Consider the following 21,069-nt stretch of genomic DNA (forward strand, 5'->3'; position numbering starts at 1 on the left):
CTTCTCTGATTTTCCCATAACTTAACTGAAGTGAGAACTTTGGGGAGTTCAAGCACTGTTTCACTTATTTCCTTTTTCAAGCTCAAGCTTTGTGACCAACAGATGACTATAATCATTTTAGGGTGTGCCATTTTTTTAGAAAGACAGGAACCCGTTTATCTGGCACAACACTCTGTGTTGGAGTCAGTATTACTATTCCCATTTTGTAGGTGAGAAAAGAAAGATTCAGAGAAGTGAAATGCATTTACTTGATTTCACACAGTAAATAAGTTGGGTTGGCATTTAGCAATAGTCTCTATTCCAAGAAGGTAAATCTTAGTGACCTTCCATGTCATTAGAACAGTCAAAACTTCTCAACTATGGAAAAATAATAGGGTCCTTTATTTGTAATGTAGTGGAAAGAGCCATAGACTGAGTCTCCTATGATGAGTTGTGATACTAAGTGGTGGTGGGATTTAGAGCAGATCACTTAACTTCTCAGAGTTGGCTTCTCCAACTGTAAAATTCAGAGACTGACCAGACAAAATATGTATTGTAAAATCTGTTATGTGATTCTCAAATACTGAAAATTAGAGTCGTAGAGTACCTTTATAATGGTTTTTAATAAAGGTAGTCTCTTCAGGTATTTTCACAGCTCACGAGAGTGTGAAAGGTCCATGCAACACTCTTGTAAAGATTAGGGATTATCATAGTAACAGGCACAGGTTGGACATTAACTGTGTACTAAACTGGATTCATAAATTATTCTCAAAATGATATGAAGTGCACTGAACACACATAAGCTAAGCTATAGGCTCAAAAGTCTTCTTATAAACCTTCAGTTTCTCAGCGAGATTGGTCCTCAAAGCAGGTTTGCTGCACATCATTGGTCTGAACTTCAAAAATTGCAGAGTGGAAGTCATACACCACTGAGATTTTCATAATTTAAATGTGACTGTTTATGAAAGGAGTTAGAGCTCATAATAGTAACTGGTTTCTAGCCATTTGAGAATGGTGTGTGTGCTTTTCATAGAAGCTTTTCACCTTTCACCTCCCACTGGAGTAGTGAAGGTCTCAATTCCAAACTGTAAGCTGGGTTTTGCTGTCATCCTTCAAGACAGCATTTGTCTAGGCAAAGTGAGCCAACGGTCAAGACCACCACAGGCACTGTTCAGATATACTGGCCTTTCATTCCTAGCTCCTGATTGCTCACCTGTCTATTTCTAGTTGTGAATCATCCATTATCACTTTTAAATCCCATATTCAAGATCTGCTTCCACCTAGACATCTTAGATGAGCCTTTCTTCACTATGAGTTTACCAGTTGCTACGTTTTAAGAAGCAGAAATAATTTAAGCAAAAGCAAATCAATCATCCTGTAATCTGAAAAGTAAGATCACACAATTTACAATTTATGCATGTATTGAGGCAGTGTGAGGTAAAGGAAAAGGCAAGAATTACGGAGCTGAATGTGCATGGGTTTAAATCCCGTTGGCTGTTAGCTGTGTGGAATTAGGGAAGGTACATGACCTCTTTCATTTCTTCATTTGTAAATGGGGTCTAGAAAGCCGGTGTTATAGAGTTGTGTGGTTTAAATGACAGTGTACATAAAGCTCTCACATAGAACATGTCAGAGTCTTTGGTTGGGTTTTCTACACTGATCCTCCCCCTCCATTAGTGAGATAATTGTGGGTGACTGAAATGAAAATGAATGAGTTTAAAGACTGGGAACATGCCAATGAAATTCACAAAACTCACCAAACTTAAGTTTAACTCCATTTCACTATATGATTAGAGTTTCTAAATCATAGTTAAAATATTCAGTCTAATTTAGAAAATCTAAATTGATATAATGATGGTTCATAAACACCTTCTGCATTTAATCAGGGGTGCAACTTAAATTTCCTAATTAAAAATGGTGACACTTTAGAGGGAGGTAAGTGACAAATGGTTTCGTAATAATCCCTTCATAGGAAATGTGAGCTATTTTGTAACAAAAAATAACATTACCTGTAGACTTCAAAAATTTCTGTAGACATACAGACTGACTAGATGATGATTTGGGTGATTTTTCTCCTTTCTCTTCTATTATAGATCCACAAGGAAGTATTGTAGCTTTTATCACCTAATAAAATTTAATAGAAAGTTTCAGGAAAAGTTAATAAAAAGATGGTATTAATCCAGGTGTGACGGTTGGAATTTCAATCATGATTTCGATTCTCTGCATATATTTGAAGGAAAATCAAAATGGTATATACCAGTTTATGGTAATTTTTAAGAGGTGCCTACAACAGGAGTCACCTTATTTTAGAGAACTATTTCACTATTTGAGAAAATCAATCTATTTTTGTATTTTGGATATGTTCCAAATTGTAGGTCCCGTAGAAACTTTCCTTTCTGGAGGATTACCTGCTCAGTTAAGAAACAGTGTCAGATTTATATCTATCTCTATCTCTATCTATATATATCTGACACTGTATATAGATATAGATATAGATATATATGTATATTTTATTTTTTTATTTCTTTATTTTTTTATTTTTTATTTTTTGCTTGTAGAAAAACCTGTTGCCTGGCAAAATTTAACAAGTGACCTTTTTTTCTGACAACAGATGGCAGTATTTTCAGGGACAATAGCCATGTATTTATTAGCTACCAGAGAATCTTATACTACATTTCTTTCTCCAACCTCCCCCTCCTGCTTCCCCACCTCCCTAATCAGGAGCTAGTGTGCACAGGAGAGCTTGGTTAGCACTTTGACTTCATGCAATTTTTTTTAATAGAAAAAAAAAGGCTGGAATGAATTATCCCTTTGTTAAAAAGTTTTAAGTTTTAGATACATTTTCTGCTGTTACATTGGTTTAGAGAAATTAAATTTTACAACTCTCTCTCTTTTTTTTTTTTTGAGACAGGGTCTGGCTCTGTCACACAGGCTGGAGTGCAGTGGCATGATCACGGCTGACTGTAGCTTCAAACTCCCAAATGATTCCCTGGCCTCAGCCTCCCGAGTAGCTGGGACTACAGGCATGTACCACCATGCCTGGCTAATTCTTTTTTAATTTTTGTAGAGACACAGTATCACTATGTTGCTCAGGCTGGAACTCTATTCTTTTAATAAAAGGAAAAGCTCCTTTTGTACATAGGAATGATTACTATTGCCTAAACTATATTCTATAGATACAACTTTAAGTAAACTTGATAATTATCAAAATGCATTTTTATTTACAATGGGAAGTTTACTATACTTATAAAGGGTATGGTAATGTAAAAGTATGGTACATAATGTAATGGTATGTACACATATAAATGGTAAATAATGTAGTGGTATGCACATGGTATGTAAAGGCAACATAAAAGCATGATCATGCAATGTAAAAGTATGATAATACTTTTACATGACACTTAAAAAGAAATTGTAAGATGTCTGATGATATGCCTGTTCATACAGGCACATGGCATTTTAGGACTTTGACAGGAGCTATATCTTAAATACTGTATCGCATTCTTGTAGCTCTTGATTGTGCATTATAGTTGTGGGCATGGAGAAACATTGATTCTGAGCTGGACTAGAAAGTAGAGTGAGTTTTGGTCATGCAGAGAGTATAAAGAAAAGCATTCTCAGCAAAGAGTAGCAGCAGAAGTCCTCACAGTGGGTGGGACATCATGGAACTGACAAATATTAACAGTTGAGCTTATCCTAAGTGAAATGATTGGAAGATGGGGTTGTACCAAATTGTGAAGATCCTTGAATGACTCTGTGGGCCCACAGTTTTCACATTAAAAACAAGAACTCTGTCCTTTCCTGTAAATACTCGAGTGGAAGCCCAGTATGGTTTATGAAACAAATACTTTCTATAGTGGTTTTGAAGCCTATTCCTGAAAACATTTCCACAAAATTCGTAGTACTGTACTATCTTCCGAGCTAAGGTTGAAAACTAGCATTGTAGAAACAACTCATAGGCAAGGTATAAATTCATTCATTTATTTGTTCATTCATTTTACAAGCTGAGTACCTACTATGTGCCATGCAGTTGTAAGTATATAGTATTTTATATTTAATCTTGAAGAGTGAACTATGTATGATTCATTTGAGAGATGCAGCTGAGTTCCATCAGGAGAAAAATATTTTGCAAAGCAAATCAACTTCTAAGTGTTATATGGCCGAATTGTAGAATATATGAAATACACTGCTCGCTGAGTGAAATAATAATCTGTAATGATTCCAAAGTAGAAACACACACATATTATGCATACTCTCATTCCATTTTATATGGTCAAATATAAATGTCATATATATGGCTACACACACAGAAAATATTCATCTGTTGTTCTAAATGATTTGTATCTATATGAAATGACAAGAGTAAACCCATTAAATTATATTTTTATTTTACTTACAAATATATTCTTAATATTTTGTCGATTGAGACACAAATTAAATTTCATTTTTGGCTAGGCAATCATTTTTGTGTTCTCTTCAACTTTCGACACTAGTTTGTGTCTGCTGTGTAAAAAGTAGAATGGCTGTCCTATTTCTGTCTGTTTCCATTACACTATTCTTTCTGTGCCACATTCTCTTTCTCTCTGTGCCTAGTGGGACATTAAAGGTTCTGTAATTATTTTGATAAGATCAGGATTGTGGATTTTTTTGGTTCCATTTAGTTATTTGCTAATAATCCAGCTTTAGTGCTGAAGGCTAACAAATTTCTTATTTAACAATGCATGTTTAAAACATGATACCCTGAAGAATACTATGTTTACTAGTCTGTAGTCTATCAATTATCTAAATTATGTAATTATCCCTCAATTTTAGGAAACATGCTATATAATGTTTAAATTTTGTACACTAAAGAAAGCAAATGAATGTTGAGTATTAATGAAAGTAAATGATGTTATCCTGGTGAGAAAATGAATCAGGATCTACCTATGAAAAAATTTTTATAAAATAGGGATTATCAAACAATACAAAATCTTATACTCAGAAACTAAAATGGGATAACAATAGTGATTACCCAGGCTACAAGGCTTAACAATGAAAACAGAACTCTTAGACATCTAAGGAACTGTCCTGGCAAGTTAAATCATTGAGAATCAACCATGAGCTAGGCCAACCATAATAATCCATATCTTTAAAAATTACAATTATTCTGTTCTCAGTCCTGGGTAGTCATAGTGGGATTGTTGAGGCTATTCCCTAAAATTTAGGGTTTTTTTTTATCAGCAAGAAAGGCATTAACTATGAATATATTACTAAAATCAAGAAGAAAAGTTCAAACTTTCAGGTCCACAGTTGTTGAACTCACCCTGGGGAGTCCACAGTAAGCCTCAAGCCAGTGTTGGTTCTGGGTTCTGCAGCAGGAGTGAAGAAATTTCGGAACACCCCAGAGAGTAAAATGGTGGGAAAGCATGTGGGGTATATGGATTTAGAATCCTTCTGTGTGACTCGGAACCCCTGGGAAATCTTGCAATAGAGACATTCATTGACTTGTTTAACCTTGCATGTCCCAACTTACTTCATCTATTGGAGCATGACATACGATCCATACTGTGGAACCGACTTTGGGAAACGCTATTCTGGAATCTTCCTGATATTGAAATAAAACTTGAGAGCTCCTCTGTGTTGCTAAGCCCAACTGCCAGGGCAAAAGGTAGGGGACAAAAGGGAGAGGAATTCTCCAGAGCCTTCCCAGTTTCCTGTTCCCACTGACACACCCATTTCAGATATTTTCTTTCTCACCTGGGTTCTTGTCCACAAAAATGTCAAGTCTGCTCCTGAGAAGATGGTGTAAAACTACCATACTATGACAACAAATATAAAATAGGACTGTTGATTTCCTTAAAACCTTACCATTTCAATGGCTGAAAATATTTTGTTGAACAGTGGTACATTATGAATCTAGTCAGTCGTTGCTTGGAATTTATGGTCCTAAATAAAAGTAAAAATTAGATTACTCATAAAAATATAAAAAATAAAGCCTTTATACAACAGGGAGTAAAAAACAGTGCTTTGTATCTATCGTTTGCCATTGGGGTTGTTGGTATAATGGAGAATGTACACTCTCTCTTTCTCTTTTTGACTAGAACACATCAATGTAAGCAGTTGAGGGAGACGGAAACCAACTGTTTTTCCATTCACCTTATTATTGAGCTGTGGTTATAGAACTTCCTTTTTTGTTATCAAAAGATCTGAACTAAAGCTTCAGTTATGCAGGGAGAAAGAGTTAACATTTAAAAGTGTAGAAAAATAGCTCTAGACACCTGTTCCGAGTTTGTAATATAATACTCAGAATAATATTACCTGGTGAATTACAGTTAAAAACTGGTGTAAGAAACATGGCTTATTATACTGTCCATCACATATTCAATGTAATTGTTCTTGTTTATTCCTTTTACTTAAGTTTTAAAAACATGTTTCTTTCTTCTAAGAGATCTAGCACCTAACAGGTGTCTAATAATGGAATATCTCTGTGAAAATTATCTCAAAGTTATCCTCAGCAAAGGACAAACAAGTCATTCAATACTAGTTTAAGACAGACCTTGAAGCATTATAATTAACCAGCAAAGCACACTTGTTAAGCTGTTTCCCTCCAGGGGATGATACGGTGCCTCAGGTACCATTTTGAAAGATATTGTAGAGAGCTGAAGAAGTTAGTGAAAAATACTCTCTGATGCACAATGCCATTTAAAAAAATAAAGAAAAATAAATCAAAGAATAATTTACATAGACAGGGTCTCTCCAAATTTCATTTACGTATAGAATGTTTAAACAATATTACGAATTTCTAAACAGTGCCACAGTATGATAAGTAGCATATGTTTATTATAGCTAACTAAAGGTCTACTTGCGGAATGTTAGTAATACCAGCCTTAGAATTGTTTAGATAAGCTAGACGATGTCCACGCAGCCTGGTGGAGGCAGCATGCCTCCCAGAGGTGAAACGTGGACTCTTCAAGGAGGAAGGATGCCATCTGTCCCCCTGGAAGAGTTCATGGCTATAAACAGTGAAGGAGCAATATAGACATCTTCAGCCAGAAGTTATTAACCTTCATGCTAGAGGAGGTGATAGATAATATTGGGATTGGGAGGATGACCCAGAAGCTCTGCTAGGCGCACACTCTACAAAGCTATAAAAGTCATAAGTAGAAATATTTTATCAAAAACTCAGTATCTTAGGACAGGTAAAGCAAATGGAATGGAATCATATGGTAAAAAATAATTTATTCATATCTATTAAGCTTATTTTGTTACATAAGCTTAAATGGCCTTTTCCTCTGCAGCCAGTTTAGATCCATTTGAATATAATACATGCCTTGTGACATTGCTTGCATTTTTGCTTTGTGATTTTGATCAAATGCAGAAAGAGAACCAAGGCATTCCTAATATAGAAATAGAATCTTTATTGGTTGAGGTCACATGATAAATAAATAGCAGTTTTACATGGTAATATTTATTTAAATATACTGTTGCATCTATTATGAGCATAAGTGCTTATAGAATCATTTACTGACGTTCATTTTTAGTTGAGCCATAGTTAGCAGTAGTGGTGTTTCTGTAATTGACATTTAACACTTGAATATATTTAATACAATGTATACTAATGGTGTTTGCCCAGATTAATGAGTCACAATTTTAAACAGGGAAAATTAAATTGATACTTTAATTAAGTGGATCACTCCAGTTTTGGGGGGAAAGTGAGTTATGTAAATAAAAATACTTCATAAAATAAATGGTTTATTTTGTCCTGGTTATTTAAAAATACCTGTTTTTATTATTTTTAACTGGTAGCAATTGAATAAGTGATGCTTGTTTTTGAATTCCTATGTATACCCCGGCATCCAGTATAATTCCTTGCACACAGTAGGCATTTAAATATTGATTATAAAAAATGATTTTTTTAAGAAGAGAAGACCAATTTAGTGACTACATTTTACTAAAAATTGAAGTCATAAATATGGATTTCTTTAAACTAATTTGTTATTTAGGTCATCAATATTAAACAGTCTGAAAATCGCCTGCTAGAGATTATCGTTTAAGAGCATAAAACTGAAAGCTGGGGGAAAAAAGATTAGTGGTACCCAAGTATTTTCTGTATTATCTTTAATGCCAACATTTAAAGAGTAACAGCAATAGAAACATCTCAAATGACTAACCATTAAAGCTTAGCCTCACCATGACAAAATTTGCATGTTCTGGTACTTCTATGAGCACATTATCACTGTATGTGTTACATTAAAAGAGCTGATTTTTTATTGTTTTCCTAGCTTTCATTTCACATTTTTGCAATCATCTTTATACTGTTTGTTTTTATTTCAGGGTTAGTCAGCTATTTATTTCATTAGTATCGAGCAAAGCAAACCAATAGATAAAGCACTGTCTTTTTTATCTATGTCTTTTATAATCATTTCTTTTTTAAGTAATAAATTTACATTTTATAATCGTAATTACGAAATTGCAAATGAAATCAGTTCTAGAAAGATTAATTCAGTCGTGCTCACAGCTGTGAAGATTGTGGAAATAAATATCATTTTGCAATAATGTATTCTTGACAAAGGGCATAACAAAAGAATGATTTCTATTCAGAGATAGTGGGTATATTTATTTTGCATGTTGGGGGAGGGGAATTCAGCTCTAGCTTTTCGACCCTGACCTAGTTTTGTAGCTGCTTATTATTCAGCTATATGTTTGAGAAATCTCTGTAATTTAATTTGGCATCCTCTTCTGCATGTCTGCACCTAGCAGTAGGGGCTCATGATATTAGCAGTGTCCCGTGCTGAATCGTATTTATTTTAAAATATCCTAATGCACTCATAACTCAGAAAGAAAGTGTTAATTGTTACCAGGGAACTGCCTGATTACAGACTGGCTGTCCCGTCCAGGGCTCTGCCATAATTAGTAACCACTGTTGACATTTAGATTTAAATTGAATTTCCTTCTAATTAAACCCAGAGGGGGTTGATCCTCTCAGATGTACAGGTTAATAAAATTAGTCAGAAACTGTTAAACAGTAAGCTGAATTCTCCAAGAGAGCTGTCCCAATGTATTGTTAAGAATTCTGTAATTAATATTAAAGGCATTCATTAAATTTGAATTGTCTTTTTCTGCTTTGAGTTGCATATGGTTTTGTAGCAGTTATTTCTTTAATTAGGCCTGTTTCCTTTGATAACCATGGTATTACTAATTTCTCTCATGTTTGTAAATTTAGCATTATAAATACCATTCCTCCATTCCATTCTGCTATGCATAATTCACACCACCATTATTCTAGGAGTGCCCAATGAATAATAATAAATGCTAAAAATAAATACAGTAGTGGAATGACATTTTGGTACTCCAGATGACTCTTAACTGCTCTCTATTTATCACTGTCCTTGCAACAAAGATATTTAAGCTTTAAAGCAGGTCGTCAGCATTTTCCTCAGTATATTTTTCCATCCACTCTTCACAAGTTTTGATATAACAGTAGCTTGGATTTGGATTGCTTTGTCTGCCGATAGGAAGCTTTCCAGTTCTAGCTACTTTGTAGATTCTGCATATCAAGATAGGCTTTGATTCCTCGTCCCTTCCAGGGACTTGGGGAAAATAAAAAAAGCTCAACACTCAGTATGAAAACAGATGACAGGAAAAATTTAAATGATCAGTCATGAGAGATAAAGAGAATTTGGTAATTTTACGAGGAGGCGTCCAATGTGAACCCATTGATAGCATCTGGATTTAAAGGAACTTTTGTGAAGCACAGCTTTAGCTGCTGTTATCAGTGCTTTATTTCTGAACTCATTTATTAATTTCTTATGTACCCCACAGGGTAATAGCATATTGTCAACTTCACCATGGTACAAAAGTCTTGTTTTCAATATACTGATAATAGTTTTATATGTTAATTCTTAATAAATAGCACTCTTTAAAGATGCTGGATGATTACAGTGTCTTTTAAACTTTATTCATTTCTAAAACAATGACTATTTCCTCTCCCTGTCCCCCTTACCCCTTATGAAAATGTCTAGTCCACAGAACTAGTCACTTGGGATAATGGGTTTTAGAAATAAATGCATACAGGATTTGGCAAGGTGCTTTATTTAATGTTATACTTACTCCTCAAAAGAGGGACATGATTATTCTGTAAAGTGCTTCTTAATTTTCTAACCAAAATAAACAGAAGGAAACAACATGGCTTGATTTTTCTTGCTAAGTCTACTTAACTGAATTGAATTAAATAAAAGTGTTTCTATCACAATTGAGTTCAGATGGGGAAATTTGGGGCAGAATATGCTTAGCCTATGATTAATGATGCCTCATAGAAACCTATTTGATGGCCAGGCGCGCTGGCTGACGCCTGTAATCCCAGCACTTTGGGAGGCCGAAGCGGGCGGATCACGAGGTCAGGAGTTCACGACCTGCTTGGCCAACGTAGTGCAACCCTGTCTCTACTAAAAATACAAAAATTAGCTGGGCATGGTGGCTCGTGGCTGTAGTTCCAGCTACTTGGGAGGCTGAGGCAGGAGAATTGTTTGAACTTGGGAGGCGGAGGTTGTAGTGAGCCGAGATCGCGCCACTGCACTCCAGCTTGGGCAACAGAGGCAGACTTCGTCTCAAAAAAAAAAAAAAGGCCTATCTGATAGTTGGAACTTAAAGCCTACAGAGTTTTAAATTATCAAATAACTTTAAGATAATCTGAAGCCTCATACTTTATGTTTTTATAGCTAGAATATGTTACATTATTGATGACAGCCTAGATGTAGTAACATCCAGAATAAGATGTTGCTGAACAGTTGTATCAGACTCTGAAATCTAGGATGAAAGCAATGTCCAGGAACCGGGGGTGTAATATGCAGATAAACAAGAGCAGTTCTATGATAGTGTGGTCTCACCTAGTGGCCTGCTGGAAATCCAAGAATTGAGAAAACATTGCTCTTCAATAGTTCTATGAAGGAATAGGTAAAAATGAGTGAATAGTTGTGAACACAAGCACTGACAGCAATAGAATTGCTGGATAATTAAAAAGACTGTATATCATGGCATTAACCACTAGTTTGATTTATTTGTCACCAGTGTTTCCTGACTCAGTTTATTTTAGGGCTTTTTTTTTTTTAACCTATGGGAACAAATGTGGGTGGGGAAAGAGTACGCTGTCTGGGAACAGGAGGTGTCTGCTGGCCAGCTGAGAAACTAGGGCTGTCATTTTAGTCTGTGTCTCAGTTTCTTTCTTGGTAAAGTTGAAAGATGGTGAGTCCCCTTCTTACCTCACTGCAATTGTCACTTTTGAAGTCAAAGAGAAAGTGAGGTGTTTGTAAAAAGGTGATTTTCTAAAAAATGTGCTATTTTATTAATTAAAGATAAAATTATGAGGATTAATGTGAACTTATTTCTTAGTTTTTATACCATTAGTTATAATTCCAGAAGCCTTTTCTAGAGACAAAACAATATCCTGATTCTGGCTTTAAGATTGAGTATTAATTATTTTCTTTTTTCAAGAAAAAAAATTGTGATCTCATGTGAGGTATGGGGTTTAGGCTTGAGGCTTCTGCCAGCTGTGCACAAAGCATGGGGTCAGGTCAGGTTCTCTGTGGTCCCTCTCGTGGCAGGCTAAGTCTCAAGTCACATTTCCCAAACTCTCCACTCCCTTGGGCCTCTCTGGTTCAGTTGCTCCCCAACACCCCCTCGCGGTATTCCCAGTGCACCTCAAACTTAGTGCTGAAATGTCCATTTATTGAGTTCCTCCATCCTTTCTACAAACATATCATCTGACTGTGGTTCTAAACTAATAATCAAAGGTCCTCCAATTGCCTTATCTCCAAATATTAGATTGGTGATTGGCTTAAATCACCATTAAATTCCTAATCCTTAGGTGGGATTCCAGGTCATTTATGCATTTTTACTTATAGCCACATCAAAGAGACAAAAGGCTGGTCACGTTTTTTTGAGACAATACAAGGGTGACAGGGAGAAGGAGGATGCAATGACTCCAGGGTGGTCTTGCCTGACCCGGAAATGATTTGAACATAAAAAGGTCAGGTCAGGCCATGTTGTAACTGAGCTTCTGTCCCCTTGAACTTGTGTGTCAAGCCTCGTCTTGACCTTTAATGAATTCCTCTCTGTAGCATTTCTGTCCCCATGATGTGGCATTGGGGTTGCACTTCAAGTAATAGTGGTTTGCAAGAAAAAGCAGGCAGGAGAGACATTAAGATGTGTTGGCTATTACAATGTACCAGGCAATAGGATAGGCACTTCTCATCTTCCATTAAACTCAGAAGAAAGGTGGTTATTATTATTATTATCATCACTATTACTATTACTCCCATTTTACAAACTAGGAAACTAACAGGAAGAGAGGAGAGAGGTTAAATACCTTGATCAAAGTTACAGACAGTAAGTGGTAGAGGTTACTTACCCTGCAGCCAAAGTTAGCCTAATTTGAAAAAAAGATAGGAAGAACAAATATCAATATTACTAAAGAGATTGCTGGACACTTGAAAAAGCACTTGCTGAGTTTTGCAACTGAGACTGCCATGTTCAGGAGGCTTAGGCCTCTCTCAAAAAACAAACATAGAAATGGAAACAATTCTTTCTTCTTCCCAGAGCTTTTCGGTTAGAGAGTGAGCCTGGCATGCTGGTTTCTGCAGCCTTTCCTGGGTAGGGCTGCATCTTGGAGGGCAGGGATTCTTCCACACAGAAAAGCTGCTCATTGTGCTTAGGAGATAGAGTAGAAATAAATAGGATTTTCCTCCAAGAAAAAGAGGTTTTGATGGATTGAAATCACGTTGGTGGCAGACTAATCCTCGGTCTCTTTGTTACCTTGGCTTTTGTTAAACAATGTCCAGTTACTACCTGTATCTTTATGTTCTTTAGATAAATTATGTGTAATTGTCATTTCCGACATGTTCCATGAGCCAAATGAAAAGGGATCTAAAAATACAATATATCTGGAATTAACCTCATGGTTTTTCCATGAGTTCTTTCTTTATCCAGGCAAACTTCTTTTCCCAGAGGTGCTGACTTTATTTCATTTCCCAAAGCAAGGATGGGAAACAGCCTTGCTTACTATCCCAACTGTTATGATTGTGACTTAGCTATGCAGATAGGCACACATACTGGGCAACCTGAGCTACATCAGAGAGGCTAATGGAGGTGACATACACAATGATGCTTTGTCAAAAACCCTGCTGCTCTTTTAAATTAACTCCAATTTGTTTTTAATAGGAGTTGTGTCTCTAGGAGAAATATATTTGTGTTCTCTCATTGCAGAAAAGGTGGATAATAGCACTTAACTCATTAGAAGGCATTGTCAAACTCATTATCCTAGTGATCCTCATGATAACACTATGTGGTAGGTATTATTATCCCAGTTTTGTTGCAAAGGGATGTAAAGACTGAGACCCAGAAAGGTTAAATGGCTTTTATAATCTCATACAATGATCAGGTGATACATCTAGGGTCACAATCCTATCAAAACCCATTGCACTGGAGCGGAATCCAGCATGATTATGGCAGGCAGAGAGGTAACTAAATAAGACCTTTGCCATTTTGCATTTCAATTTTCGTTGGCCTCGTCACTCTTAAAATCATATGCAATATTCTAATATGATCTTGTCAGCACTCACACATAAATACTTCAGCTCTCTGAATTTTTAAATTCTTTCATAATGGTTTTTCTAAAAATATAGTAATAATAGTAATAGTCATAATAATTGCTAATATGAACTACTTGTTAGGTAACTTATAAGCATTTTACTCACACTGTATCATTTAATATTTTCAGCGATCTAAGATTAAGTATGCTTTGTATCCTCATTTTATTCATGAAAAAATCAGGCTTTCAGATTTTAAGTATCTGGCCCAATATTTAACATCTGGTTGCAGAAGAGGTAGGAACCTATACTCGTGAATTCTACACTATTTGGTATCTTAGATATAAACTTTGAAGATCATCTTAAAGTCAAGAGTGATAATTTTGATAGAAACTCTATAGTGCCCCAGTCTTTCAAACCAAACTAAAACTCCAAATTTAAATAAGACATTCTATTCTCCTTCCATGTTTATTTCAAAACTGGATTTCAGGTTACTTCCAGCTGGCCAGATTTCTTAATACATTTTTATTTACATATCTCTTGTTAGTTTCACATCTCCCTTTGCTGGTGCAATGCTGCAAATGAGATTAAATGGTAGCACAAAGTGCAAAACTAGGAGTTACTAACTTTTTATTGGATTACTTTGAGCAGGTGGGCTGAGCTTGTGGTAGAAAGAAAGGAAACAAAAAGAGAAGTACCTCAAAGGGAAAAATAAAACATAGAATGTGGAAGAGAGAAACAGGGTGGAAAGGAGAGGATGGCCGGGCGTGGTGGCTCAAGCCTGTAATCTCAGCATTTTGGGAGTCGTGGTGAGCTTATCACTTGAGGTCAGGAGTTCGAGACCAGCCTGGCCAACATGGTAAAACCCTGTCTCTACTAAAAAGACAAAAATTAGCCAGGTGTGGAGGCACACTTCTGTAGTCCCAGCTACTCGGGAGGCTGAGGCAGGAGAAACTCTTGAACCCGGGAGGTGGAGGTTGCAGTGAGCCGAGATGGCACCACTGCACTCCAGCCTGGGTGACAGAGTGAGACTCTGTCAAAAGAAAGAGAGAAAGAGAGAGAAAGAAAGGAGGGAAGGAAAGGAAGGAAGGAAGGAAAGAAGGAAAGAGAGGAGACTGAAGGGCCAAGGAGGGCATACAATGGAAGATGAGAGCTGTGCTCCCGGGAGGCTTGTACTCATCAAGAAAGAAAGGAGAAAGGGGGGGAAGAGAAGAAAAAAAAAGAATAAAGAAAGGAGAGATGAAGGAATAAAGGGAAAAAAGTAGAAAGGAAAGAAGGAGAAGGGAGAGAAGAAAGTAGGATGGAAAAAGAAAGGGAGGGAGGAAGAGAAGGAAGGAAACAGGAAAGGAAGAAAGGAAGGAAAAATGGAAAGAGGGAGGGAAAGAAGGAATGAGGGGACAGATAAAGCACTTGATGGATGGAGGGAATTTAAACCAAAAGAAAGAACTGCAGTATCATATCTATTGAAATCTACCTGGTCCCACAGCTCCCTGTCTTCAGGCTCCCTATCGAAAAAATTGGTTTATAGCTTTAAATCAAGGGTAACTGCTGATTTGTAATGTGCCAAATTCTGCTAAGAAATTAGCTTACTGGTGGCCATCTCTGAGGTTACCTTTATAGCCTGACAGGAAGATTTGCCAGTGGGTTTTCTGATGGAAAATGCCACAGACAGCCACCATGAGAAATCCAGCAGCCATTGAGGAGGCCGCAACATTGAGACTTCTCTGGGAAAAGTGTCACCCCCATTGAACCCTGCAGGACGTATGACTGGTCATTATGTCTCATGTGATTTCCAGACCAATGACTCATGGGGGGAGTCATGGGGGGAGGTGAGCTTCTGTGCGGAAAGACCCACTCTCAGGTGATGGCTTAGCAGTCTCTGTGTGGCCTGCCACGTGGACCTCCGGTCCTTTCCAGGCTTGGAGAAGGCCTGGCAGACAACAGCAAGTGAGCAGCCCAGCAGACCTTCCCACAGGGCTCGGTTTGAGTGAGCGTAGATTGCTTCCCCTTCATTGAAAGGTAAGTACATACGATGGAACTCCCACTGTTTCTTATTTATTCTTTATCCATTAATAATCTTGTCATACAAGCAGTGATTTAAAGCTGTACAATTTCTTCAAGATATTTTATTCTACTACTAAATTAGCCTCAAAATGTGGATAATTAAGATAACTTGTAAATCTGGATATAGCTTAGTCCTGTCATCCAAGCAAACACACAGATCATTTGGGCAGTCTTTTACCAACTGACCTGAGGGAAATGGCAATCATTCCAAGAAAAACTGTTTTCATTTGATGAAAGAAACTGATGAGTAGAAGAAAATAATTTTAATCTACAAAAATGAAAAGAATGTGTAGCATAGTTCATTTTGAATGTCAAAACTATCATGACTTCAAATTTAAATGTAACAGAGGTGAAACAGGTCAAAGATACGTACATGGAAAAATATTCATGTTAAATTTGAAAGTAACTAAGGTCTTCTTAAGAAAGAAATCTATTCCTCAATCAGGTTATCAGTGCCATCATTGGTTACCTTCTGGCTCTTAGACAAACTTCCCCAAAGTTGACTGTCCCATGTTGATGGAAGTTGTAAGAATTAATATTACCTGTGTAGTTTAATATCTCTAGAGAATATTTAAATAACACCAGCATATGATATAATTTCGTGGACAGAATCATTCATAATATTTACCTAAAAGTGCCAAACACTACTTTTATTTATTTACCTATGTATTTTTTTTATTTCCCCCTCAACATTACTCCAGAAAGGATTGGAAACGGCTCCATTGTTGATTCAACAATAGATTTCCTTCTTACTGAAATTGTGATTTGGTAGTAAACAAGTTACTCAGATACCATGATTCAAAATGTCTTCATTGATTTCCATCCTGAGCTGAATGTTGTGGATCCCTTCATATTTTTTTCTGAAAATAGGCCTTTGATTTACAGTTAGATATACTGTTCTTAAACTCCAGTAACTAGTGAAAGTTACACACATTGCCTTCCCCTGGACACTTCAAAGTCCACAAACTGCTGCTTAGCAGTGCCATTTCTCATTTTTTACCTGCCAATTTTAGACATATTCCCAGAGAGTTAAATTAATTTTTCCAGAAAGAAGAATTTCATTAAACTATGTCAAATGACATAGAGTATAGTAAAAAGAAAGTTTGCATAACTGAAGAAAAAAAAAAAAGATGACAGCCCCTTATTTTCCAGCAGAGCTGTGGTGACACCGACAGCTCTGAGAGCTGTGGAGAAGTAACAGCTTGCTTTGTGGGCACTGGGAAAAGGAAAAAGTCCTGGAAATCCACTATTGTTAGGCACAGATGATATGCCAAGGAACTTCTAGCTTCTCTTAAACTTTGCAGACAAGGATTTTATTGCCCAATTTCAACAGGATTCAATCCATCAACAAGTGTGTACGAAGTGTATGCCTCCATTCAGCATTATTCTTTATGGAAGTTAAGAAAAGAAGGAAATCCTTCCATTCTAGAGTTAGGATGCTTCTGGGAGGAACTGGAACTTGAACATTAGAAGAGACCTACATCAAAATCGGCTTAACTTTTCTCCAGGAGTCATTTTTTGGTCTGGATGTCTGTGCACAAAAAGATCCCATTTATTTTCTAAATGTTGGTTAAATGGTTACAATTAGCTCTTTAATGTTAGTACCTCAAGAAGCAAAGGCCAGTGGTGTACCTAAGGCCAAAGTTAGATATTATCTTTAAAGAAAGTTGCTGGTATTGCTGTCAGTATTACTAATATTTAATAAAAGTTCCTAGAGGATTAGATATATATTAGGTCCTTTGTGAGAAACATAAAGATTAGAAAAGACTGCACTTCTGTCCTTGATAAAATTGTGATCCAGTAGTCCTTGACCGTGGTGGTAGAATTACAGGATTGAAACAGATCAGAAACATAAACATGTACCTAATTACAACTTTCTCTTCTCCTACCTCTCCTCCTCCTCCTCTTCCTTCCCCAGTGCAAACATCCATCACAATAGCACAGCAGCTACTTTTCCAAGCGAGAAAATAAACCTATCAAGGCATAGCATTACTGTAAAAGCCAGTGGCAGAACCCAGTGCCTTAGTGAAACAGCATCCCAGTTTTTCTGAAACTGTTTTTCTTTTGTTCTTTGTTAAGAACCTTACAGTGTATCTTCCTGTGTATGTGTGCAAAGACCACAGGCTTAGGAGTCGTATGTAAAACATCTTCTCTTACTAAATAAAGGCACAGACACAATGAATCTAAAACATAAATGTTCAGAGAATATTTGTTTTCTGACAAGTGAAAGTGAAGTACATTGCATCTCTTATTTGAACATTAGAAGATCGGACATCTATATAAAACCTATCCTTAAGCAAGAGCATGTGGCAGGGAGTGCTGTACATGATCCTATGTGCACATCTGGGAAACTGAGGCATGGACAGCAGCCAAGGGCTGTGCGTAAAATGATCTGACAAGTACAGACCCTGGAGCATGCTGCTCTACTAATAAAAAGATTTGAGAAAGAAAATGCATCAGAACTGCTAAACTAATGGCTTTAAATCCAGCCAGGACAGCAGTTCTCTTTCAGCTTCAGCCAAGGGGCTGGTGGATACCAGGAGACTAGGCTTTCAGCTTCACTGCAGTAGAGTGGAGAAAAATAAAAGACACTGTGTTTCAGTTCCAAGAAGTTTGTCAATGAACAAATCTATCATTCTAGAAACCAACTTGATTAGCAGGTCTTTCCTTATTGTTTCATGCTCATTAAAAAAAATAAAGTTAAATTTTTGGTGATTAATGGTTGTACATGTAGTGAATTTTGCTAGAAAACTATGTTGTTAAATTTTATGGTGATAACTCTTACTCTTTAAAATTGTTAATGTGGTACTATTTTAACAAATGTAACAATGTGATAAGTAAAATCCCTCTTTATGTGTATAGAATCCCATTTGTCAGCAGTTACTAATTTAGAGAAAGTGAATAGACCTCCCTTTTAGATCTATTTAGTATTTAGTATATTTTAACAAATGATACTTTAGTTGTAATACTTGTTGTAATCATTTTCAAAAACTACTTACAATAATGATATTTTCAGGGCCGGGCGCAGTGGCTCACTCCTGTAATCCCAACACTTTGGGAGGCCGAGGCGGGTGGATCACAAGTTCAGGAGATGAAGACCATCCTGGTTAACACGGTGAAACCCCGTCTCTACTAAAAATACAAAAAATTAGCCAGGCTTGGTGGCGGGCACCTGTAGTCCCAGCTACTCGGGAGGCTGAGGCAGGATAATGGCGTGAACCCGGGAGGGAGAGCTTGCAGTGAGCCAAGATCGTGCCACTGCACTCTAGCATGGGTGACAGAGCGAGACTCTGTCTCAAAAAAAAAAAAAAATGATATTTTCAAGTTTAAATTACATAAAATAAATTTCTGAATATATTTACATGCTAGCATTATTTGCAAAAATGAAATAAAAATATAATCACACATATTCCAGATATAGGCTACTGCTAAGTTGGATTGATTCCAGTGCTGGGATGTGCGAACAAGCATTGTTAATTACTAGGGCCACAAAAAAGTATTATGTTTTATTATAGTAACAATGATAAAAAATGACCCAAGATTAATAATAGTTACTATTTACTATGTTGTTTAGTGTAGATGTCTAAGCACTGTATTAGGTAGTTATGTTGTCTCATTTAGTCTTTACAGCTGCCCCTGTGTGACAGATTTTTCATCCATTTTCCAGATATGTTACCTGACTCTCAGAGGTTAAATAATTGGCTGGAATTTTTATAGTTAATAAGTGGTGGAAGCTGGAATCCTACACAAAGGCTATGTTCTTACTAGTCTTAATTTAAATCGAATAAAACCTTTTTTCAGTAGAATAAAGATCCCTAATTATTATAATGCATGCAATCACTAATGTGTACTTTACTAAATGTAAATTTTGTGTATGGATTAGTGCATATGTTAGACCTTAGAATGATGGCTAAAAGCTAACCAACCACAAAAATTGAGATAGTGTGTTGTGGATATTACTAAAAGTCACCTCAGTAGGGGAAAAGATAAAGCTATAGAAAATTGCTACTGACTGGAGTCAAACTACACTAGTTGCTTACAATTGATTGTGTGTTGTTCAACCACAAAGATAAATTAGAACATGGAATACTGCAATAGAAAAGTGGTTTAGATGTCACAGAGACAGTATGACTATTTTTATCTCTCAGCTGTATAAACCATAGCTTACAGTGGCTGAAATGACATTGAACTGTTTTTCTCTTTGATGATTTACAGGCTGTATAGTGCATTTGTAAGAGCAGATGTCACATTTTATGTATTTGAAAGTGTCAACTCTGCTGACTTATGTCTGAAGATTCTGCTCTTGAATCAATAAAATGTAGTGATTTCCATTTCTTAAAAGTGATTTCCCCAACATCATAAAAAACACATAGTGAATATTGGTCATTATAATGCTGCAGGTAAACTCTTACTTTTTGGTCTTGTATTTTACATACATCATACTGTTGATCATTATTTTGTGAAATCTGACTTGAACAAATAGGGAAGCTTCTAGCGAGCTGACCATGTTTGTGCTTAAACAAATTAAAAAATGTTTGCATTTCATCCCAGACATAGCTGTCCAAAGTCTAAGATGGATTGAGCAAAGGAAAATACATCAAGGTTTTCATAATAAAAAATGATTCCCAGAAAGTCCACATATACTTTATTCATCCCATATTTCAAATTGATTTTCATTTTACCATTTAGGGTGCAGTTACTGGTAGTCCCATCTTTTAAAAAGTCAAATTTGCATTTAAATAGAAACTGTTTCAATCATTTAACATCCGAAAATCTGAACATTTTATTCATTCCTTTTCCCCCCGTCTTTCACTGTTGAAAAAAAGTCTTGTGTTGTGCTTTTCCAAAATCCTCGTGAATCCTGAACTTCCATAAAAACTGTATCACCCTCTTCCTTATGTCACTCATTAAAATCCCATTGCTAATAGATTTCTGGGAATAGGCCAGGATCAGGTGAGAATGGAGGATGCAGTGTGTAATAAACTGTAACAGCTGACAAGTCATAGTAACACAATATTTTCTTGAATCGGACCTGAAAAAAAAACATTTCAATGAATATAACTCATACATAAGTAACTAAATAGAAAAAAGGCATTGAAAATAATACTGTGCAAGTTGTTCTGCTTAAAAAATATTGAAATACTTTTTATTACCCAGTAACTAACAGTATAACAAGTTTCATGAAAAAGGGTCAATGTGTAAAAATATTTTGAAGTTTGGTCTGACTTTTGTCTATTTAAAATGAATCAAAGCTTTTTACTTTTAGAAGAAGATGAAACCAAAGGTCAGTTTTATCAAAATGAAATTGGCTCAGAGGCCTCAAGTTAAAAATATAAAAACATATTGAAATACAGGTTTCAATATAACACAGGCTTCAATGTAAAGAAATGGAATTCCCTTCACCAGCATTTATAAGCATCTATATACCCCTTGTGTTTCACCTGAGGCACCATTTCCAACAATT

General features: G+C 36.2%; 1 protein-coding gene across 2 annotated transcripts in view; it reads left to right on the forward strand.

The window, feature by feature from the left end:
- TOX (thymocyte selection associated high mobility group box) overlaps window positions 1–21,069 on the forward strand; it is a 309,501-nt gene that overhangs the window by 94,936 nt on the left and 193,496 nt on the right. The window contains exon 1 of one of the 2 annotated variants that reach the window (XM_055349684.2): window positions 11,523–15,560. The exons of the other annotated variant lie outside the window; for it this stretch is intronic. The gene's annotated coding sequence lies outside the window, so the exon portion shown is untranslated. Of the gene's footprint in view, window positions 1–11,522; window positions 15,561–21,069 lie in introns of those variants that run through there. 2 annotated transcript variants of the gene reach the window in all.

Source organism: Gorilla gorilla, chromosome 7 (genome assembly GCF_029281585.2).
Source record: "Gorilla gorilla gorilla isolate KB3781 chromosome 7, NHGRI_mGorGor1-v2.1_pri, whole genome shotgun sequence".
Taxonomy (NCBI): domain Eukaryota; kingdom Metazoa; phylum Chordata; class Mammalia; order Primates; family Hominidae; genus Gorilla; species Gorilla gorilla.